Below are 25299 nucleotides of genomic sequence, written 5' to 3'. Positions count from 1 at the left end.
TTACCCCGAGGCTATTTGAAATTTCCAACCCTTAACCCCCAAGGGTTATTTTTTTTTCAAGAACATTTTGCAGTATATAAATTTTTTTAAATTGCTCTGACAGCCTTAATTTTCGTCATAGAGAGGTCAGGTTAGTCTCATTCTCTTGGAAAATGCCTGAAGTTTTTCAAAAATTATCAAAAATATGCAAAAAAAAAATTAAATAGCATTTTCTTTGCAAGGACGTACCGGTACGTCCATGGGGGGTAAAGGGATGAGTTTTATAAAAGATGTATTTGTCTTGTTAATGCAACTATTACTTTTTTTCAGCTAATTACATTTCAATTTGCCCCTCATGTCCTCTACGGACGTGGCAAAGGAGGACAGCATGCTGGACGAGATATGCAAGTTGCATTGGCTTTATCTAAACTCTTGAATTTCACTCTGAAATTGCAGGAACCTCCTCCAGGTAAGATAGTTTTTGAAATCCATTAGGATCTAGCAAAAACATATTGTAATTGCTGGGTCTGGTAATGTCCTGAAATTTTCTCTGCCCCCCCCCCCCCCAAAAAAAAAAAAAATCACATTGTGCATATATTTTCTGTTTGACTGTGTGTCTGTCTTCTCCTTCTTCGTCTGTCTGTGTTTGCTTTTGTAGGTTTGCTTTCCTGCTTGCATTCACTTAAGGGTGGCTATATTAAAAGACTGAAATTGGGAGTTACTGTCTTATTCAAGTTGGAAAGATATACTATAAAGATAGTTGTTTACTTATTCAAATTAATTTTGCAGAGAGAGAGAGAGAGAGAGAGAGAGAGAGAGAGAGAGAGAGAGAGAGAGAGAGAGAGAGAGAGAGAGAGAGAGAGAGAGAGAGAGAATCTTCCCCCCCCCAAAAAAAAAATACGTTGTGCATATATTTTCATCTCTCTAATATTCTTAAGAAAAAATGAATTAATGATTTTCTGATCAGCTCTGAAATAAATGTGGTTTTATGAACTTTTACAGAGACTGTTTGAATTCATTCACGCGTATGGTCCATGAATAATTAATCAATTATAATCTGTTACTGTTGCGTAATTTATTTGGAATATTTCTCGTAAATATTAACTTTACCTAGACTAGTCATAAGTATTCCATGGTAGTTTTGATCATTTATGATAATAGAGGATGACAAGACTGCATATATCTTTCCTTTTTAGGAAGATACACACACACACACACACACATATATATATATATATATATATATATATATATATATATATATATATATATATATATATTATATATGTATATATATGTATATATATATATATATATATATATATATATATATATATATATATTCATATACACACACATATATATATATATATATATATATATATGTATATATATATATATATATATATATATATATATATATATATATATATATATATATATAAAAGCAATAATTACAGCATGAGTAAAAAATTAAAAGAACGAAAAAACCTAGGTAAGGAGTTAAATTATAATAACTCATTATAGATTAGTTGCTGTGTTTTCTCTTAAAATTCCAAATATTTGCTCAAATGACTAAAAGGAAATAGCTAGAAAACGTTGTGAATCTACTATAAAATATCCTGGCTTCTCTGTAAACAAAATATGAGAAGATTACAGAAATCTATCGAAAAGTAGGAAAAATTCTCTCTCTCTCTCTCTCTCTCTCTCCTCTCCTCTCTCTCTCTCTCTCTCTCTCTCTCTCTCTCTCTCTCTCTCTCTCTCTCTCTCTCAATGTTTATTTCACAATATTATTTAAAAGATATTGCAAAATGTTAGAAGAATTGTGTTGGATTGGGGTCTCAGATTTTCACTCTAAAGACATCTCTCTCTCTCTCTCTCTCTCTCTCTCTCTCTCCTCTCTCTCTCTCTCTCTCTCTCTCTCTCTCTCTCTCTCTCTCATTGTTTTTATAAAAATATTTTCATTGAATAAATTTCATTATTAAAACCTTAAGTAGGAGAAAGAAAAACGAGTAAAATAGTATTTTGACTTAGGATTATATCATAGATCAGTAGGACGTACTCTAGCCTTTCATAAATCAAGATTGGATCTTTATTAGACCCATTCAACAAACAGCCCCTCCCCCCCTCCGAGCAGAGTTGCCAGATAGGTTAGTCTAAAAATCCCCAAAACTCATGATAAAAAATCCCAAAACTACCCAAAAATCCTCATTTCCACAAATATACATTTCTCTGATCGTGTACGCTTTGCTCATAATGAAATTACTTACTATATTTCATGTAATTGCAAGTACCCTAATTGCAAAAGTATGAAAGTTTACTCGTCCTTGTTTCTCCTTCATAGAACTTTTTACAGAATATCCCCATCAGACACCCAAAATCCCCAAATCTAGGGATAAATTTCCATATATGGCAACACTGCCTCCGAGAGACACACACACCCAGGCCCGGCTGGATCCTAGCTGTTACAACCTTCTATAGTCCATTTCTTTTAGTGAGTCATATTTGCACCGACTCGCAGGGGTGCCCTTTTAGCTCGGAAAAGTTTCCTGATCGCTGATTGGTTGGACGAGATCATTCTAACCAATCAGTGACCAGGAAACTTTTCCGAGCTAAAAGGGCACCGTTGTGAGTCGGTGCAAATATGACTCGCTAAAAGAAATGGACTATAGTATCCCGTAAAGGAGTTTTTGAGTTCCGTGAGCATGAAGTGAGTCTACTAAACAAGACTAACTTAAACCTAATGAGGTTGGGGGGGGGGAGGGTGTTTGCAAACGGTGCACTGTAGGCTAAGATCTCTTTAGATTTTGCTGTAGGTGTTACTGAAGAGCCTGCCTTATTCACTCCTTTCAAACTCCTTCTGAACTGTAGTTGTTGTCCCCTTTTGGGTCTTCCATCTTGCTGTCTACACTGCAACTACGGGTTTTCTCCTATAGTCCATTTCTTTTAGCGATGCATATTTGCACCGACTCGCAGCGGTGCCCTTTTAGCTCTGCAGTTGTCTGCAGTTTATATCGTTATGTTATTTGTGACTTTTTGCGGCTGATAATAAGCCATCATAAAGATTTAATTTATATTATCTTATCAGATTTGATTTATATTACACTGATAACCTTTTCTCAAATGTATTTCCCACCGTCCATTCACAGGGGAAATAACCTTTTCTCAAATGGGAAATTCACAGGGGAAATAACCTTTTCTCATATGTATTTCCCACCGTCCATTCACAGGGGAAATAACCTTTTCTCAAATGTATTTCCCACCGTCCATTCACAGGGGAAATAACCTTTTCTCAAATGGGAAATTCACAGGGGAAATAACCTTTTCTCATATGTATTTCCCACCGTCCATTCACAGGGGAAATAACCTTTTCTCAAATGTATTTCCCACCGTCCATTCACAGGGGAAATAACCTTTTCTCAAATGGGAAATTCACAGGGGAAATAACCTTTTCTCATATGTATTTCCCACCGTCCATTCACAGGGGAAATAACCTTTTCTCAAATGTATTTCCCACCGTCCATTCACAGGGGAAATAACCTTTTCTCATATGTATTTCCCACCGTCCATTCACAGGGGAAATAACCTTTTCTCAAATGTATTTCCCACCGTCCATTCACAGGGGAAATAACCTTTTCTCAAATGTATTTCCCACCGTCCATTCACAGGGGAGATAACCTTTACTCAAATGTATTTCCCACCGTCCATTCACATGGGAAATAACCTTTTCTTAAATGTATTTCCCACCGTCCATTCACAGGGGAACTTTGGGGGTCCAAACTCGAGAATGGGACTTGGACTGGCTTAGTCGCAGCCCTTGCAAACAACGTCGGGCACATAGGCATGGCCAACATCTTCCTCAGCGACAACAGCGACAGAACGCTCGTCCAGGGGTTCACGAGGCCCTATGATGCAGATGTGAGTCAAGCAGGCACTGTGGCGATGATGCATGATTCTGAAATCGGGTAATGTCACTTTAGCTTAAACAAAAATCAAACTGTGCACAAAACCTTCACTCCAAAATAATCGTTTAGAGCAGTGATTCTTAAACTGGGGGACGCGTCCCCCTAGGGGGGCGCCAGGAGCTTTCAAGGGGGGCGCAAGTAGTTAAAATAGTAACAATGAAAATAAAAATGTAGTAATTATGATGGCTTTTGTTTTACAATACTACATAAATATGGATAAATCAATTACTAAGGAGGATGTGTAATATTTTTTGATGTGGTCATGATCCATGAATGATTATATTAAGAGTAAAAATTATGTTTATTTTTGCAGTAATTTGTATTTTTTCCCGTATTTTCTATCAATGTAATAACTGTAATCTGTATAATGCTAAAACAGTTTGAAAAAAGATTATGATAAAATTTTGTTTCATCATAATATATTTATTTTACCCATTTTCTATGAACAATGTTTATTTTATAGAAATAATACTTTCTACTTTGGCAGAAATTTCAAGGTTGGGGAGGGGGAGGGGCATGGGATCTATGCTTAATGCAGAAGGGGGGTGCAAGGCAAAAAGTTTAAGAACCACTGGTTTAGAGGTTTAAAGGCCAGTCATGAATGACAGAGGCAAAGGACAGTGACATTTCCCTAGCAAGTCAGACAATGCCCAAGAAACTGACCATATATACATATGACCAGCGCCCAATCTCCCTCTCCACCCAAGGGAGGGCATGGAAAAGGGTGCTGATGACTCAGCAGGTAGACCTATAGGCTCCCCCAACTCCCCCAACCCCATCCTTAGACCACAAGGATCGCGAAGTTGCAGACACTAAAGGAACTAAAGAGTTTGAGTGGGACTCGAATCTTAGTCTGGTGATCACCAGGCAGAGACGTTACCAATAGGCTACTACAATCATTTAGCAAACTAAAGAGTTTGAGTGGGACTCGAATCTCAGTCTGGTGATCACCAGGCAGAGACGTTACCAATAGGCCACTACAATCATTTAGCATTACGTCTCTGCTAAAAGAAATATCTGTTTAAATCCCTTGTCACTCCAACATCACACCTCTCAACAAAGGGTTATTGTGGCCTGATTGGTAACGTCTCTGCCTGGTGTTTACCAGTGGGGGGTTCGAGTCCCGCTCAGTCTCGTTAGTGCCATTAGTGTCTGCAACCTTACCATCCTTGTGAGCTAAGGTTGGGGGGTTTGGGGGAGCCTATAGGTCTATCTGTTGAGTCATCAGCAGCCATTTGCCTGGCCCTCCCTGGTCCTAGCTTGGGTGGAGAGGGGGCTTGGGCGCTGATCATATAATATATGGTCAGTCTCTAGGGCATTGTCCTGCTTGCTAGGGCAATGTCACTGTCCCTTGCCTCTGCCATTCATGAGCGACCTTTAAACCTTTAAACCTTTAATAGGTTTGGTGGAAACTAAAATGGACAATAACCTAACGTAGTTGTTGTGTTTTGTTTCCTCACTATAAAAAAAATAATTTCTCTAAAGGTGCGATTAGATTGGAGAGTTTTTTCCGCGAGTTGCTCTGAGACAGCTGCTCTATGGAATGTAAACCGGGTGTAGAGTACTCTCCCGAGATTTTCTCTCTACTCTCGCGAGTGTTTCTCTTCTCTCGCGCGCGCTAGAGTCTAAACACTCTAGACAGCACGCTCGTAGAGCTAGGTTGTTGCTCTCCACTCTATCCAGTGAAAGTTTTCGTTTACTCTCGCGAGAGAACATGAGTGCCCAAAAGTGGAATAAAGACCAAACAATTGCATTAATTCAGCAATAATAATAATAATTATTATTATTATAATAATAATAATAATAATAATAATGATAGTAATAATAATAATAATAATTTTAATAATAATAATAATAATAATAATTTTAATAATAATAATAATAATAATAATAATAATAATAATAATGATAAAAATTTTAATAATAATAATAACAATAATAACAATAACAAAAACAATAATGATAATAATAATAATTTTAATAATTTTAATAATAACAATAATAATAATAATGATAATAATAATAATAATAACAATAATAATAATAATAATAATAATAATAATTGCAACTAACGGTATTTGTCTGTTGCTTTGTGTGTAATCCAGAGGACGTCCGTTTGGCACGTTTAAGATATTGTTTTCTAAAGCTTGTGACAAAGAACAGTTGGCAAATACTCCTCCATCTGATATGCGTCCATTGCACCCGACATCAAAGTACAAAAATTTATAATTGGCATCTACTAATGCCATCAGGACAATGCTATTTGTTCCCTTGTAGTTGAAGTAGAGACTTCCGCTGTTTTGAGGCTGTTTCAATACAATATGCTTCCCGTCTATTGCTCCCATGCAATTTGGGAATTGCCATTTTTCTTGAAATTCATTTGCAACTTTGTTCCATTCTTCGTTTGAATTGGGAACCTGTAAAAGACATTTAATTAGTTCGATAAATTGTCATAAATTTTAGAGCTGCATGTTTTGAGGAACACTCCTCTCTATATAGCAATAGGTAATCTATATTATAATAATCACAGTGTCTGTCCGCCTGCCTGTCCGTCACGCTCATAAATAATTAGTGTGAAAAAAAAAATCAAAACAAACAATTCTCTTAATAATTTTGCATGTGCTCCATCTTCTCCCCTTCTGCTTATCCATTTTCGGACCCACATACTTCTTTTCCTTTTCTTTTTCACTTCGTTCATGATTATTAATGCAGCAGCAACATGGCACTTTTGAGACATGTTCTCTTAACCCTCGCTTAGTTGTCGACTGAAACTGGCTACAGTGTAAATAGATGCGAGAGAAATCTTACCCGACTCTCGGACACTTTCTCTGGCGACACTCACTCACAGCTCTCGGAGAGAAAAACTTGCTGGTAGTATAAACACGCTGTAGAGAAAGTCGCGCTAGAGTAGCCGTCTCTCGGGAGAGTTTAATCTACAATCTAATCGCACCTTAATAGACCAAATTGGGATGTTATTTGTACAATACAGGTCTTCAAAAAGATCATGTAAATATATGAATATCTTTAATTTGGTTCCTGCTTCCACAATGTTCACTCGACAGTTTTAATAGACTGTGGGCGTGGCCACACTACTTGAGCAGGTACGTAAAGGACATCATTATCATCTGCAATCTAACCTGATAGTACTTCCTTCCACCTATATACAGTACTTCACTTATCTCCATTGCCCGTATATGTCCAACCACTTCCTTTGTTGAGCAATGTACATACATACATATACCAAGGCACTTCCCCCAATTTTGGGGGGTAGCCGACATCAACAAATGAAACAAAACAAAAAAGGGGACCTCTACTCTCTACGTTCCTCCCAGCCTAACAAGGGACTCAACCGAGTTCAGCTGGTACTGCTTGGGTGCCACAGCCCACCCTCCCACATTATCCACCACAGATGAAGCTTCATAATGCTGAATCCCCTATTGCTGCTACCTCCACGGTTATCTAAGGCATCGGAGGAAGCAGCAGGGAATGTAAATGTAAATCCATATAAATATGCACATCGAAGTTATTTCCTCCTCTGTCCTACATAACTCACAGTATCATTAATCCTCGTTTGTTCTTTTAAAATTACTCTTTAATTCTAGTATTTTAAGCCTATTCTCCCTTTTTATAACAATATCTATTACACTAAATCACTCTGTATTAGTATATGCCCATCCTGCTTTTACCTTTAGCAAATATCAACTGCATCTCCTTCCTTTGACTATCTTATCTATTTTTCCCTTCTGTATTCCATTATTTTGTATACATTTTTACCACTCTTTCACCTCAACAGTCTTTATGAGATTTTCTTGTTTGCTGTTTTCCAGCGTTTGTATTAATCTTCTTCCTGTAATTACTATGGTGTGATATAGCATAATCTCTTCTTATTCAATTTTGTATTGTGACGGGCCGAGAGAAGGTTGTGAACTCAAAGGCAGTGTGAAAGCAACTGAGTTAATTTATTATAGAACACTCTCCTTTATATACAAAACCTCAAGGCAACAGGAAATTACATGTTCGAGAAACAGACAATGTTACATAGGAGAAACGCAGACATGTTTATTCTGGTTCTTTTTAGTGCGAGGGAAGAGCGAAGATACAAGCATATTATATACAAAATTAATTATGTACGATCGTGTGACACACGGTTGGTACAGTATTCTACTGGCTATGCAAGCTACCTGTTTCTACTATTAATCCCCAGTATGGTTTTGTATATTTTCTTCCAGCATGTCTTTAATTATTTGGTAATTTATAACTTGTAACTCATTCATTTCTCTTTCTAATTCTTCCCTATGTTTATGGTGAAGATACTTTGATTGCCATATATTTTTCATTGTACCAATCACTCAAATATTTAATTCATGTTCGGTTACTCGTTTTATCTCAGTGTTTTTTTCCTTCTTATTCACTTGCTTATCTTTCTTCTTGTTTCCAACGATCAAATAATTCAGAAGGGTGTGCTAGTTAAAGTTGAGACGGAAAGCTGTTGCTTCCGTTGCAGTGAACTGCCACCTGTCGAGTACACGAATTGCAATTTTAAGGAAATAGAGCCTTTGTATAATGACGGACAGGACCTCCCGTGTGCATAGATAACTACTTAACCTAACCTTCAAGCTGTGTCCTTACCTGTTTAACTAGCGGGGGTGGGACACCCCTCTGACTGTTGTATTCTTAACTATTGGATTAAAAATAAGGGAGTTATAGGCTTTGGGCATCATCATGCATACACCCCCATGAAAGGATGGAAGGATGAAGGCTTTTACCCAAGCAAATCCAGCATAGAAAGTATAAAGAGACTACAAATGAATAGAAGCTTTACTAAACAATCGTGAATCAATAAAAATAACATACCATCATAGTAATGAAGAGAGAAAAAAAAGAAAATGAAGATCAGAGAACAAAGGGACTAACAGATCTGTAAATAGCAGTTTGTTTACCCGGATTTTCTTCTACTGTATTTCAAAAGCTTTTTCTCCTAATCTCTCTCGACGGATAATTGCATCTATTGTATCTAAGAGGTTAATGAAAGAAGGAAGATGAACCGAGAGAAAACTATGAGGAACAATAAAACGTTGGTGGATGAGACTAACGTAGACAGTCACATGTATAAAATTTTTATGGTGAAGAGGATGAAAATTAGGTTGGGTTGAATTAGGTTCAGCGTTGCCAGGTTGGCCTCTTTCAGGCCAAAAAATTTAAATTTGGCCTTTTTAAAATCAGTTGGCCTTTAGAAATATCATGGAAAAAACTCGACCTTAAATGCTTTATATTTTTACCCTTTTCTACTAATAGCTTGGCCTTTTAAAGCTACATTTGATGAGAAGTTGGCCTTATCTCATTTAGAAAACCTGGCAACCCTGGGTTCTGCCCCTGCGTGTCATTGGGTTTTCTGCTACATTTTGGCAAACGCTTTGCGAAGTGCGATTGATTAGGTGGTTCAGGGAAGGCAGAGAATTTCTCAATCTAAACTTAAGTGCATGTGCCATAGATGCTGAATGAGGATAAGCAGTTCACTCGAAACTACCACTACTTTTTGGCCTTACATCAATTAGCTCCGGCTATCTAAATCTAACGTAGATTAAACTATTAAACTTTAAACTAATAAAATCACTTTCTAATTGAATCCCTTATCTCTAACGTTAATTACTCTTACCCTATTATTATTATTATTATTATTATTATTATTATTACTATCCAAGCTACAACCCTAGTTGGAAAATAAGATGCTATAAGCCAAGGGGCTCCAACAGGGAAAAATAGCCCATTTATACAAGTATAACCCTCTCTCCTTCAAAACACATTCTCTTCTGGGCTGCCCAACGGCAAGAGCCCGGGTCTTACACAAGGTAAGGCAATCTATACAGACAGACAGACAGACAGACATGGACTGAGCAACCTTTTTTAGAGGTCATATTTCAAAGGCAACCGACCGTATCCGTCCTTTATGCCGATCGTTTCTCTAGCATTTCCTGTTGTTTCTAATACATTTCCTTTGCTTCTAAACAAAAGAGACTGGTTCGGCATTTAAATGGGTAGGTATTTTATGTTCAGCAAACTTCATTTTACCTTTTATAACAACGGTAATTGAAATTTAAATAATCTTTTGGATATTTCCACTTTAGCACTGAGAATATCATTACCAGAGAAAGATGTTATAGTAAATATCAGAAAAATTACAATATTTATTGATACTATCGATACTTATAATGCTAGTATATATGAATAAGTATTTCATAGGAAATATTTACGAAGATTGTTTTAAAAGTACAAATAGCATACTTGCATGGTCAATGGCGGTAATATTTACTACAATTAATCAAGTCAAACCATTACATGAAAATTTAGCCATCAAATTGATCACTAATCGCACTGTTTTAATTACAGTGCAATAGAGAGCGTGCTAGAAATAGGAATGAATGGCGAGCGATTGTGACGCAGTTCCGGTAGGCCCTGCTGCTGCCTTCGATGCCTTAGATAACCGCGGAGGTAGCAGCAGTAGGGGATTCAGCAGTATGAAGCTTCATCTGTGGTGGATAATGTGGGAAGGTGGGCTGTGGCACCCTAGCAGTACCAGCTGAACTCGATTGAGTCCCTTGTTAGGCTGGGAGGAACGTAGAGAGTAGAGGTCCCCCTTTTTTGTTTTGTTTCATTTGTTGATTTCGGCTACCCCCCAAAATTGGGGGAAGTGCCTTGGTATATGTATGTATGTATGCAATAGTTTTCCCTTTAAATTTATGCTGTTCTATGGAATGCTAACATATGTGGCTTTTGTAAAATCAGCATTTTCCTTCTGATGATAATTCGAGCTTTTTCTACGGCAGGGAAGCTGCTTCATGGCTAGGACCGACCCTCCTCTGCCCCGCTGGCAGTCGCTCGCCCTTCCGTTCTTACTGGAAACTTGGTTGGCCATATTCTTCGGACTCCTTTTGTTCTGCCCTCTCCTATACTTCCTGGGAAGGCTTTCGGCAATAAGGTAAGTCTCTCTTTACCATTAGTGGAACTTTGCAATGATCCGAGTGGAGGATTGATGCAATTAGGAAAGTGTTTGCAAAGGATTTTTAAGTGGAATTTTGCAATGATGGATTGATGCCATTAGGAAAGTGTTTGCGAAGGATTTTTAAGTGGAATTTTGCAATGATCCAAGTGGAGGATTGATGCGATTAGGAAAGTGTTTTCGAAGGATTTTTAAGTGGAATTTTGCTATGATCCAAGTGGAGGATTGACGCAATTAGGAATGTGTTTGCGAAGGATTTTTAAGTGGAATTTTGCAATGAACCAAGTGGAGGATTGATGCAATTAGGAGAGTGTTTGCAAAGGATTTTTAAGTGGAATTTTGCAATGATCCAAGTGGAGGATTGATGCAATTAGGAAAGTGTTTGTAAAGGATTTTCAAGTGGAATTTTGCAATGGTCCAAGTGGAGGATTGATGCAATTAGGAAAGTGTTTGCAAAGGATTTTTCAGTGGAATTTTGCAATGATCCGAGTGGAGGATTGATGCAATTAGGAAAGTGTTTGCAAAGGATTTTTCAGTGGAATTTTGCAATGATCCGAGTGGAGGATTGATGCAATTAGGAAAGTGTTTGCAAAGGATTTTTAAGTGGAATTTTGCAATGATCCAATTGAAGGATTCATGCAATTAGGAAAGTGTTTGTAAAGGATTTTTCAGTGGAATTTTGCAATGATCCGAGTGGAGGATTGATGCAATTAGGAAAGTGTTTGCAAAGGATTTTTCAGTGGAATTTTGCAATGATCCGAGTGGAGGATTGATGCAATTAGGAAAGTATTTGCAAAGGATTTTTCAGTGGAATTTTGCAATGATCCGAGTGGAAGATTGATGCAATTAGGAAAGTGTTTGCAAAGGATTTTTAAGTGGAATTTTGCAATGATCCAATTGAAGGATTCATGCAATTAGGAAAGAGTTTGCAAAGGATTTTCCAGTGGAATTTTGCAATGATCCAATTGAAGGATTCATGCACTTAGGAAAGTGTTTGTAAAGGATTTTTCAGTGGAATTTTGCAATGATCCGAGTGGAATATTGATGCAATTAGGAAAGTGTTTGCAAAGGATTTTTCATGGGAATTTTGCAATGATCCGAGTGGAGGATTGATGCAATTAGGAAAGTGTTTGCAAAGGATTTTTCAGTGGAATTTTGCAATGGTCCGAGTGGAGGATTGATGCAATTAGGAAGGTGTTTGCAAAGGATTTTTCAGTGGAATTTTGCAATGGTCCGAGTGGAGGATTGATGCAATTAGGAAGGTGTTTGCAAAGGATTTTTCAGTGGAATTTTGCAATGGTCCGAGTGGAGGATTGATGCAATTAGGAAGGTGTTTGCAAAGGATTTTTCAGTGGAATTTTGCAATGGTCCGAGTGGAGGATTGATGCAATTAGGAAGGTGTTTGCAAAGGATTTTTCAGTGGAATTTTGCAATGGTCCGAGTGGAGGATTGATGCAATTAGGAAGGTGTTTGCAAAGGATTTTTCAGTGGAATTTTGCAATGGTCCGAGTGGAGGATTGATGCAATTAGGAAGGTGTTTGCAAAGGATTTTTCAGTGGAATTTTGCAATGGTCCGAGTGGAGGATTGATGCAATTAGGAAGGTATTTGCAAAGGATTTTTCAGTGGAATTTTGCAATGGTCCGAGTGGAGGATTGATGCAATTAGGAAAGTGTTTGCAAAGGATTTTTCAGTGGAATTTTGCAATGGTCCGAGTGGAGGATTGATGCAATTAAGAAAGTGTTTGCAAAGGATTTTTCAGTGGAATTTTGCAATGGTCCGAGTGGAGGATTGATGCAATTAGGAAAGTGTTTGCAAAGGATTTTTCAGTGGAATTTTGCAATGGTCCGAGTGGAGGATTGATGCAATTAGGAAAGTGTTTGCAAAGGATTTTCAGTGGAATTCTGCAATGATCCAAGTGGAGGATTGATGCCATTAGGAAAGTGTTTGCAAAGGATTTTTCAGTGGAATTCTGCAATGATCCAAGAAGAGGATTGATGCCATTAGGAAAGTGTTTGCAAAGGATTTTTAAGTGGAATTTTGCAATGATCCGAGTGGAGGATTCATGTAATTAGGGAGTGTTTGCAAAGGATTTTCAAGCGGAATTTTGCAATGATCCGAGTGGAGGATTCATGTAATTAGGGAGTGTTTGCAAAGGATTTTCAAGCGGAATTTTGCAATGATCCGAGTGGAGGATTGATGCAATTAGGAAAGTGTTTGCAAAGGATTTTTAAGTGGAATTTTGCAATGATCCAAGAAGAGGATTGATGCCATTAGGAAATTGTTTGCAAAGGATTTTTAAGTGGAATTTTGCAATGATCCGAGTGGAGGATTGATGCAATTAGGAAAGTGTTTGCAAAGGATTTTTAAGTGGAATTTTGCAATGATCCAAGAAGAGGATTGATGCCATTAGGAAATTGTTTGCAAAGGATTTTTAAGTGGAATTTTGCAATGGTCCGAGTGGAGGATTGATGCAATTAGGAAAGTGTTTGCAAAGGATTTTTCAGTGGAATTTTGCAATGATCCGAGTGGAGGATTGATGCAATTAGGAAAGTGTTTGCAAAGGATTTTTCAGTGGAATTTTGCAATGATCCGAGTGGAGGATTGATGCAATTAGGAAAGTGTTTACAAAGGATTTTTAAGTGGAATTTTGCAATGATCCGAGTGGAGGATTGATGCAATTAGGAAAGTGTTTGCAAAGGATTTTTCAGTGGAATTTTGCAATGATCCGAGTGGAGGATTGATGCAATTAGGAAAGTGTTTGCAAAGGATATTTAAGTGGAATTTTGCAATGCTCCAAGTGGAGGATTCATGTAATTAGGGAGTGTTTGCAAAGGATTTTCAAGCGGAATTTTGCAATGATCCGAGTGGAGGATTGATGCAATTAGGAAAGTGTTTGCAAAGGATTTTTAAGTGGAATTTTGCAATGATCCAAGAAGAGGATTGATGCCATTAGGAAATTGTTTGCAAAGGATTTTTAAGTGGAATTTTGCAATGATCCGAGTGGAGGATTCATGCAATTAGGGAAAGTGTTTGCAAAGGATTTTCAAGAGGAATTTTGCAATGATCCGAGTGGAGGATTGATGCAATTAGGAAAGTGTTTGCAAAGGATTTTTCAGTGGAATTTTGCAATGATCCGAGTGGAGGATTGATGCAATTAGGAAAGTGTTTGCAAAGGATTTTTCAGTGGAATTTTGCAATGATCCGAGTGGAGGATTGATGCAATTAGGAAAGTGTTTGCAAAGGATTTTTAAGTGGAATTTTGCAATGATCCGAGTGGAGGATTGATGCAATTAGGAAAGTGTTTGCAAAGGATTCTTAAGTGGAATTTTGCAATGATCCGAGTGGAGGATTGATGCAATTAGGAAAGTGTTTGCAAAGGATATTTAAGTGGAATTTTGCAATGCTCCAAGTGGAGGATTGATGCAATTAGGAAAGTGTTTGCAAAGGATTTTTCAGTGGAATTTTGCAATGATCCGAGTGGAGGATTGATGCAATTAGGAAAGTGTTTGCAAAGGATTTTTAAGTGGAATTTTGCAATGATCCGAGTGGAGGATTGATGCAATTAGGAAAGTGTTTGCAAAGGATTTTTCAGTGGAATTTTGCAATGATCCGAGTGGAGGATTGATGCAATTAGGAAAGTGTTTGCAAAGGATATTTAAGTGGAATTTTGCAATGCTCCAAGTGGAGGATTGATGCAATTAGGAAAGTGTTTGCAAAGGATTTTTAAATTCGGGCACAATCACAGTGATGACTTCATTCCGTTTAATTTCCAAGTGTAATTACGATAATAAATTTACCCCTTTTAAACTTCTATTGTATACCTTCCTTAAATCATTTTGAATTTATCTTTTCCAACATTTTTCTATAGAGAAAAATGTGGAAATAATTTTTCTTCATTTGTAAATATCGTGATGGATAGTGAGAGAAAAAGTTGGATCCACTTTGTCTCACTATTTGTGTTCATATCACTAGCACAACTATAGTCCATTTCTTTTAGCGATGCATATTTGCACCGACTCGCAGCGGTGCCCTTTTAGCTGTGAAAAGTTTCCGGATCGCTGATTGGTTGGACAAGATAATTCTAACCAATCAGCGATCAGGAAACTTTTCCGAGCTAAAGGGGCACCGCCGCGAGTCGGTGCAAATATGCATCGCTAAAAGAAATGGACTATACGTCTGGAAGGCTGTAGATAGATTATTCGCCAAGATCCGCGAGGGATCCGTACTGTATGCGTTCTGCGTCCGTGGTATCCTTATCTATGGCCGTCGCAGTCACCCGTGTTCCGCATGCATCTGCAGGCATCTGCAGCCGAATTTTAAAAGCGATTATATGCTCCAGCGGATTGGCCAATCCATGCGGATGAGCAAAAGCCTTACGGATGGGGAAATTTTGTGTTGTATACGCCGCTTCCGTAATCCCTCCGTACTGCCTCCGACATAATCCATACTCTATTCACGGCGTCTGTACTCTCTCAGTACTGACTACGTAGTCAGTACTCAGAGAGTGCAAAAATAAATGTGTATCTTCTTCTTTCGGGCTCAGCGTTTTTTTTTCCTCTCTCTCTCTCTCTCTCTCTCTCTCTCTCTCTCTCTCTCTCTCTCTCTCTCTCTCTCTCTCTCTCTCTCTCTGTTTACAAGTGCATGGTGGCCTGTACAGTATGTGTCTTATTTATGTAGCCTACTGTCACGTCTGTAATTTCTATACAGCCATCTGCGGGATCCGTGTATAGATGTGATGGGGTTTTATATAACGTGCTAAATGACGTTATTTCTCAAATATAGTATTTTATTGCTCAATATAACATTCAGCGAGCGAACATGGGGAAAGAATAAGACCTTTGAAAAGCTTTTGTTAACGTAATTTCCCTTAGAATTTTAGTTTAGAACAGAACTGCGATAATGGATGAATTTACACATTTGATTTCCTTCACTCAGTCTACAACATTTGATTTCCTTCACTCAGTCTACAACTTCAAACATTTGATTTCCTTCACTCAGTCTACAACATTTGATTTCCTTCACTCAGTCTACAACTTCAAACATTTGATTTCCTTCACTCAGTCTACAACATTTGATTTCCTTCACTCAGTCTACAACATTTGATTTCCTTCACTCAGTCTACAACATTTGATTTCCTTCACTCAGTCTACAACTTCAAACACCGTCCATTCAGCTTTAAATCTTGCAATGCTTATCACAAATCACAAGGTAAACAACGGTTCTCTAACTTTGCAAAATAATATTTTCATGATAAAATAAATTTTTGAATATACTTACCCGCTGGTTATATAATGCCAAGTCCCTGGACGCCTCGGCAGGAAATTCAAAATCTCTTGCGCACCTAGCGCAGATATGCCAGGTGTACCCCAGCGCCCTCGCGGTACCACAGGTAGAACTATACCCAACCAATTCAGATTTTTCTCTGCCGGCGTGGCCGTCGGTTTAATTGGAAATTCTTTCTCGCTTTTTACTCTGTTTGGACGTTATTTGGTGATGTATTAACGTTTTTTGAGTTTAGGCTTTCGCCTTTTTTCTTTTATTTGAAATGTGATCACGTATTTATAATGTAAGGACACCGCTCCCTTCGTCGTCCAGAAAATCGACAAACTACTTATTTACTTGAATTCTCCTTTCGCCACACTGTGGTTTTCCATATATATATATATATATATATATATATATATATATATATATATATATATATATATATATATATATATATATATATATTCCGCTCTACCAGAGCTACATTTTGACATATGTATCATTTCATTTCATGTTTCTGTTAACTCATAATTCGTATATTTGTAAGTGTAAGAAAACACATATATTTTGGCGGGCAATTCAATCTGATTTGGCGCCAGCGCCATCCTACCTTTCCGTCCGCACCTTGTAATATACTCCCATGCACATTCGAATAAAGTATCAGTTGATCTTGGTGACGCTTGTCTCACTGTCCTTACAATAATATAATAGGTAAGATTAAAAGGTTTTCAAGATTAACTAGCGTTCAGTTGTTACGCAGTTATCAGTATTGTCATGGTTCTCTAACTTTGCAAATGTCTCTTTACAGTGGGGATGAAACCGGTCCCTTTCAGAGCCTGGTTCCGTGCACCCTCTACACCTGGGGAATCCACTTCCGTATATCTCAAGCTCAAATACCATTGATGGCCCCTACGCGCCTCATGGTGGTGTTTCTTTGGCTCTATGCCATAATCCTAACGACCGGCTACAGTAGTAACCTAACTGCCTTCCTGACAGTTGCGAGGAATCCCAGAAGCATTGAAACTATACAGCAGTTGCATTCATCGGGACAGGAGGTTCTGGGGATGGGATATTTCTTCCGAACATCTCTAGCCTCCTCTAGTAATCTTTACATAAAGGTACTGTTACAAATAGATGATTCTTACATCTTCAACACCACAGATAAAAGCTCATTATTTTCTTCTGAATGATGAATTAACGGGCATTCTATCTAATTATTCCTTTTCTTTTCAAACATAACTATTCCACCTTATTCCCTGTATAAAAGACTCGTAATCAATTCATTAGGTATAATTTTGCTTCAACACCACAGATAAAAGCTCATTATTTTCTTCTGAATGACAAATTAACGGGCATTCTATCTAATTATTCCTTTTCTTTTCAAACATAACTATTCCACCTTATTCCCTGTATAAAACGGATCTATTTTTGGGTGAGGTAGCCATGTCGTCGTATTCTCTTGTAGTCAAATATACCTAGGAAGCTACCTATGAAGGAACTTCCATCACGACGACATGGCCAGAGCCCAAAAAAAGACTCGTAATCAATTCATTAGGTATAATTTTGCGTAAACCTTTATCCTGATTAAATGTTAAAATACAACATAACTAAAATGCACTGCCTGTAATGACATAGCTATGCCAATGACAGCACTGCAGTTTTCAAGCCAAGTTCTTTCCCGTTTGCCAAATCCAGAATCTCGCCGGTCGTTACCACGGACTCTCGGACTTCGAGGAAGCTTATTCTTTACTGAAGGCAGGTCGAGGTGTCTTTCTAGAGAGCAGAAAGTACCTGGAGTATCTCATCAGCACCAAATTTACAGACCAGGGCATTCCGCAAATGAGGATTATGAAGGTAAAAGTAGTTAGATCAAAGGGAGTCTTTCACGCTATTGTAACGGGCCGAGAGAAGGTTGTGAACTCAAAGGCAGTGTGAAAGCAACTGAGTTAGTTTATTGTAGAACACTCTCCTTTATATACAAAATCTCAAAGCAACAAGAATTTTCATGTTGAGAAATCGACAATGTTACAGAGGAAAAAAGCAGACATGATTTTTTCAGGTTCTTTTTAGTGCGAGGGGAGAGCGAAGATACAAGCACAAAATGAACTATGTACGATCGTGTGACACACGGTTGGTACACTATTTAGCTGACATGGAGATCTAAATATGTATTATAAAAATGATATGTACGAGGAAGACATAAAATCAAACTGAATTACTCGGGTGTATTAGCAAATTCTTAGTACTGGATGACAAAATTTAGCCAAAAATGTTAAATTTTCATTTATTTCAATCATCGTTGTCAACTTTATCTTCATTATCATATGTGTTTGACATCATCATTTTCCTTTCTAGGGTTAGATGATATTAGTGTCAAGTAGCTAAGGTAAAATAAGGGAATTTCACAAATGAGACTAATACAGCCACGATATTTTCTGCATGCAGGATGTACAAAAACAAGGTGACATTTTATCCTGAAACAACACTACCTTATAATTAACTTCAGGTTCAGGTTCAGGTTCAGGTTCTGGGGTGAGGCATAGCCTTTACAACGGCGCCTCTAACGTTTATCTTCTTGTACTGTTTTGTCTTTTCTTCCACATTATGTTTAATACTTCTTTTTTCTTTTCTATATTTGTTTCACTAAATAGAAATAATCCTACTATTTTCTTTAGGTCTTCGTCGTATGGTTGTTGTAGCTCAATTACTTCATTCCTTTCTTTTCTATATTCCTGGCAAAATAACAAAAAATGTATCAAATCTTCCTCCTCATTTTCACAAAAATTGCAGTTTATATTCCCCCCATTGTGTCTATTTACAATATTTAGTTTTAACGTATTAGTTCTTGCTCTAAAAATATCACTGAAGCAAATGTATTGTCATAAATTAACTATATAGATACACGATCTTTGGATGCTTAAAAAACTCCACAAATTACATGTTCTGAAATTTCTAATTTCTCCTTTAGGATTATAAAACTAATTTAAGAGGTAATATTCATGAGGAATTTAGTGGACGCAGAATTCATTAGTTTCTGAAACATAACACCAGTATTCTATAGACCTCGTTGCCATTTCTGACCTCAAAATTACTTCTGATTATTATTATTATTATTATTATTATTAACTGCTAAGCTACAACCCTAGTTGGAAAAGCAGGATGCTATAAGCCCAGTGGCTCCAACAGGGAAAATAGCCCAGTGAGGAAAGGAAACAAGAAAAAATAAAATTTTTAAGAAGAGTAATAACATTAAAATAAATATTTCCTATATAAACTATAGAAACGTGAACAAAACAAGAGGAAGAGAAACAAGACAGACCAGGGTGCCCGAGTGTACCCTCAAGCAAGAAAACTCTAACCCTAGGAAGTGGAAGACCATGGTACAGACGCTATGGCACTACCCAAGACAAGAGAACATTGGTTTGATTTTGGGGTATCCTTCTCCTAGAAGAGCTGCTTACCACAGCTAGAGTCTCTTCTACCCTTAACAAGAGGAAAGTGGCCACTGAACAATTACATTGCAGTAGTAAACTCCTTGGGGGAAGAATAAAGACTTTCTGGACAACTCTTGCCATTTACGAATAAAATTTCGTCTCAAATTAGTATCTCCATCTTGAAAGAAACTCTCATTTGACTTGGATTAAACTCATGACAGAATACCAGCATGTTTATAGCACCTCTGTCCTAACCAACGTTACCAGAGATCAGCTGCAAGTATGGATGCATTAAATAAAAATAGAATTCTTTCTGAATATCATAAAGTATCACAGTAGGGGCTTACAGACAAGACTGTCGACACCCATGGGATAATATGGGTTATAATACTCCGGATATTTTCATTCCAAGGAATGTTATTAGTCGTTGTATGCCATTAAATCACAGAGTTAGAATGTATTTTAACACATCCATGTTATGTCGTTTTATCATAGAACAAACAGATAATAAAATGCCTTCCGAACAAAAAAAAACAAAAAAAACAAAAATTCTTCCTATCACTGTGTAACTAAAGCACTTACAATTCGCCAGCTTTTACAGTATCCATGTTATGTCGTTTTATCATAGAATAAACAATAAATGAAATGTCTTCCGAAAAAAAAGAAAAAAAAAATCTTCCTAACACTGTGTAACTAAAGCACTTGCCATTCACCGGCTTTTACAATATCATTCTATCTATTTACTATATGTTATTATTATTATTATTATTATTACTATCCAAGCTACAACCCTAGTTGGAAAAGCAAGATGCTACAAGCCCAGGGGCTCCAACAGGGAAAAATAGCCCAGTGAGGAAAGGAAATAAGGAAATAAATAAATGAAGAGAACAAATTAACAATAAATCATTCTAAAGAAAGTAACAACGTCAAAACAGACATGTCATATATAAACTATTAACAACATCAAAAACAAATATGTCATAAATAAACTATAAAAAGACTCATGTCCGCCTAGTCAACAAAAAAGCATTTGCTCCAACTTTGAAATTTTGGTTTGTTTCGTTGTATAGATGCTGTGCTTTTTAGGTGGATAACATATTCAAGTTTTATTAAGAATCTTTTCATTATTCGACTATTTATGTCCCACAGGAATGCTATGCGCCATATAGTATTGCTATAGCTACCCAGAAGAACTTTCCTTTGAAAAAAAGTTTTGACAGAGCCATTGCATGGATCTCTGAGAGTGGTCTTGTTCGACGATGGTTCCTTGACGTTCTCAGCCTAAACAAACAGGTGCTGTAAGCCCATATATCAGTTTGTGAGATATATATATATATATATATATATATATATATATATATATATATATATTTATTTATTTATATATACATATATATATACGTGTATATATATATATATAGCCTACACACACACACACACACACATATATATATATATATATATATATATATATATATATATATATATACATATTATAAATTCATGTATATAAATGTATATATGCATATATATATATATATATATATATATATATATATATATATATATATATATATATATATATGATTTGCCTTTAAATAGAAATAATGTGGTTTGATTTTGTAAGAAATATCCAAAAGTTTGTTAAAAACTAATTTTAAAAGTCTGCTAAGAACAGCTTACAGCAAATGACAGAATAAAGGTTAGAGACAAAATTGTTGGTAGCCTACCTCCATAGATTGAGACTATAGTCACTTCAAAAAGATTCCGTTTAATCTTATGGCTTTCTGTGATTCATTAATCTCTAACCTTTAATGCTGTCGTTAATGATTTTTTTTTAATTAATCAATTTCTTAACACTTTCCGTCACCCTTCTGGACATTTGAGTGGCATAAACAGAAGCAAATTTTAGGTTTTACGCCATGTCAGAAATTAGGCCTACGCTGAACTTCATTAATTAAGGCAATATCACATTTGATATTTGATGAAAATTACGGGATGATTGCACTTATGACAAAATACAAGACCCATCCAAAAGATAATTTTAAAGTAGTCTTTTGCACTACAGATTTTATACATTTTCATTACGTTTTAAGAATAACTGTAGACTTATCCTGTCTTACTGAAAACAAAATTGATGGTTTTAATGACAATGAAAAGCAGAAGTGAATTGAATGTCAGCAAAATAATATCGCCAATAATATTTTGTATGAAAATTCAAGTTGAAATTAGAAGATCATAGAAGAGTTTGATGAAATCCTGTCACACAACGTATTATTTTCATTTCTTAAGAATCACTTATACTGTATATCTCTTTTCACAGGTAACGACAGGATCAACAACGGAAACTAAAACTGAAAACGACAACTCTAAAGAAAACGGAGTGATCCCACTGGGCATCGACCACATGCAGGGTCTATTCTTCATTCTACTCTTCAGTCTCATTTTATCGTCGCTTGTCTTTTGTTTAGAGATCTTTTGCCATAAGAAATGAGAGCTACAGAGGTTACTGGCTCCAATGGAAAAGTTTTCGACCATCGCAACTTCATGCGAATCTTGCTAATCTATAAAGAAGAATAACCAGAAAGATAGCTTCACTGCTTATGATTTATGACCTAATTATGTGCCTCAAAGAGTTATCTAGTATTGTAGGCCTTTTGAAAGAAATGGCAATAAGCTTCCCGGAAAAGTTCTAATTGTTTTGTTAACTTGATATTTAAAGAAATTTCAACCACAAGTAATTAGTTTTTAGCAAAAATAATGTGTAGTAAGGGAAAATGATTTTATTAGCCACTAAAATTGATGTAAGGTACTACAATTCGATGTCAATACGAGGAATAGCATAGGAACTATTAGAGTTTCAACCTGAACCTTAGGAAATTCATTTATCTTATAGAGAGCAATTTAATTGTGGTTTCTTATCAATTAAAATTTGTAGGTTTAGTCCAGATTGAATAAAAGAGTACCCAAGAAGAAACAGAATATTTCTAGGTTTATTTAAAGAGAATTATATAAAATATTTTCAGTATCAGGGTTGCATTTTCCAGCTTGTCCCAAAAATCTCATTCTCCACTTACCAGCCAGTCGGAAGGCTACGTTCAGGTTCTTTGGAACAATGGCTCTACAATGATTTTGGATCCACTAAGGAAATGGGTGATTTTGATTAAATGAACATGATGGGCGCTCTCTTACTTCTTGTTTGTCGGTTGTTGCCAAAAGAGAGGAGACCTGGAGAGAGCTAATTAAGTCGGCAACTCGCGCGGTGTACTTCAGGAATTACTAGACTTAAATTTTTGCAGCTTTTTTTCGATCCCAGCTGCACCCACTTCTTAACATTTTGCTTTACCTCTGTTCCCACCCCATTTCTTCCATCATCTTGTTATCCAACCTCTTTTATCCATGACTTCATAGTGAAACTGTCTGGGTTTCTTCCTGTGGCACCTTGGCGCTGAATGACCTTGCGTACCCCTTTTACCCCCCAAAGGACGTACTGGTACGTTTCACAAAACTCATCCCTTTACCCCCATGGACGTACCGGTACGTCCTTGCAAAAAACTGCTATTTAAATTTTTTTTTGCATATTTTTGATAATTTTTTTGAGAAACTTCAGGCATTTTCCAAGAGAATGAGACCAACCTGACCTCTCTATGACAAAAATTAAGGCAGTTAGAGCAATCTTAAAAATATATACTGCAAAAGAATAACCCCTGGGGGTTAAGGGTTAGAAATTTCCAAATACCCTGGGGGTAAAAGGGGTACCCGAGCAGTACCGGGTCTCATAGGCCAAATTCCATATTTCCTAATCTGTCAGCGAGAAGGAGGGCCAGAAAAGTTGTTACATTAAAAGCAAAGCGAAGGTCTGACATAATGTGTTTTTGGTGTTATTGGCTGTGAAATGTTTAGTTAAAGGTAGAGCTAACTTAATGTTAGTCCACGTCACGTGGTACGTTGTAGGAATTACTTAAGGATCTTCACAGCACTCCTTTTGGCATCTAGCATCTTTATATCCATCTACTGTACACCTTGCATTCATTCTTTCATTTTCCTGATAAACCTCTTTTGCCTCATAATGTAACTCAAGGGGTTCACCCTATAGTCCATTTCTTTTAGCGAGGCATATTTGCACCGACTCGCAGCGGTGCCCTTTTAGCTCGGAAAATTTTCCTGATCGCTGATAGGTTAGAATGATCTCGTCCAACCAATCAGCGATCAGGAAACTTTTCCGAGCTAGAAGGGCACCGCTGCGAGTCGGTGCAAATCTGCCTCGCTAAAAGAAATTGACTATAGATGCACTTGGGTGCTGAATGGCTTTGCAGGTCCCAGTGTTGGGCTATTTAGCCTAAATTCCTTGACTAATTTAAAGCAGATCTCTCTCTCTCTCTCTCTCTCTCTCTCCCCATGTTCCAAGTTCCTCGTTGCCCTCTTCACATTATGATTGCGGTGCACTACTGGGTGTTGTGACGGGCCGAGAAAAGGTTGTGAACTCAAAGGCAGTGTGAAAGCAACTGAGTTAATTTATCATAGAACACTCTCCTTTATATACAAAACCTCAAGGCAACAGGAAATTACATGTTCGAAAAACAGACAGTGTTACATAGGAGACACGCAGACATGTTTATTCTGGTTCTTTTTAGTGCGAGGGAAGAGCGCAGATACAAGCATAATATATACAAAATGAATTATGTACGATCGTGTGACACACGGTTGGTACAGTGTGTAGATGCAAAGCGCTACAACCTGCAGAAAGTTCATTGTCATTAGTTACCGCTTACGCAGACAGCTTCACAGCTTGCGTACTTTTACATCTAACGTCCAAAGCCTGTCTAATATATTGGACAATTTCTTTGGTTAGTGTTTCTAAATTCCTTAATTATATGGCATTGCTTCTAAATTTTCTTATTTTTTTACAGCTAAACATCTGCCTCACTACACAACAAACAAAGTCTCTCCTTTTCATTCCTGTTTCTATAATTTTCTTTTATATTTATCATATCCAACATTGTTTTCACAACTACTAATGATTCATTAGTGTTAAGTTCTTTTATTTTATCTCTTCTGCCATTAATATTTACAAACCTTAATTTAGTCACTTCTATTTTCTTTACTTCTATTTTTCTTTAATTTCATTTTCCATTTTACTTTTTATTTCTTTCTTGAGTTCTTGCTTTTTATACTTTCATACTTCTTCAATTTTGATGTAATATTTGTTTTTGCAAATTTCTACAAGACCTTTTTTTTCCCAGCATTCCCCATATGGTTCCCTTACTTGGTCTTTTACTATCTCCTTAACTAATCGTTTATTATCTGATGTTATGATGTTAAGAAACAACATCACATTTTCATACTCTATTCTATTTTCAAGTGGCCATATTCCCGTTTCTGGTGTGGCTGGAACCTGTTCGAACATTCCTTTCATAATTTTACTCTCCCTTTTCTTTTTCTTTTATATCTGAATATTTTCAAACATTGTAAGTACTACTACTGTTCCAAAAATCTTTATTCTCAGACCGAAACACATTCAAGGAAAGAAGAAAAAAATAGAAATCGAAAGATATAAAATTTACGAGAATAACATGAACATAGAAGGGGTTGGGGTACTGCCAGGAATTGAAGAAGAACTGGGAAATGTAGCAGTTGAAATGAATAGAGAGAATTAGG

At 36.7% G+C, this 25299-nt stretch overlaps 1 pseudogene; it reads left to right on the top strand.

The window, feature by feature from the left end:
- LOC137646057 (glutamate receptor ionotropic, delta-2-like) overlaps positions 1-22423 on the top strand; it is a 93268-nt pseudogene extending 70845 nt beyond the window's left edge.
- Positions 22424-25299: the final 2876 nt, after the last annotated feature.

The sequence above is a fragment of the Palaemon carinicauda genome, chromosome 1, assembly GCF_036898095.1.
Source record: "Palaemon carinicauda isolate YSFRI2023 chromosome 1, ASM3689809v2, whole genome shotgun sequence".
NCBI lineage: Eukaryota > Metazoa > Arthropoda > Malacostraca > Decapoda > Palaemonidae > Palaemon > Palaemon carinicauda.
This window is presented reverse-complemented; position numbering and strand designations above follow the sequence as displayed.